Source organism: Asparagus officinalis, chromosome 4 (assembly GCF_001876935.1).
Source record: "Asparagus officinalis chromosome 4, Aspof.V1, whole genome shotgun sequence".
NCBI lineage: Eukaryota > Viridiplantae > Streptophyta > Magnoliopsida > Asparagales > Asparagaceae > Asparagus > Asparagus officinalis.
In genome coordinates, this window is record NC_033797.1 from 98,311,339 (window position 1) to 98,311,651 (window position 313).

The following is a 313-nucleotide window of genomic DNA, read 5'->3' on the forward strand; positions in this document are numbered from 1 at the left end:
GTGTCAGATCCGACCCGCACCGTCAACGTCAATTCATTCGACAAAAACTCGAGACAAGATCCCGCTCTCCCTGTTTCAAAGTTTGAATATTTATATTTATTATGAATTATTTGCATAGTTTAATTGTAACATATTTATCTGTGTGGATTGTTTGGTGAATAATATTGATTTAAATCATAGATATGTGATAAATATTATTTTTGGAATAGTTATAATAAATTAAAAGAATTTATTTTGATAAATGGAATTATTTTAAAGAAATTATAATATTTTGTTAAAGAATTTATTTCGAGGAAAAAGAGTTATTCTAGAA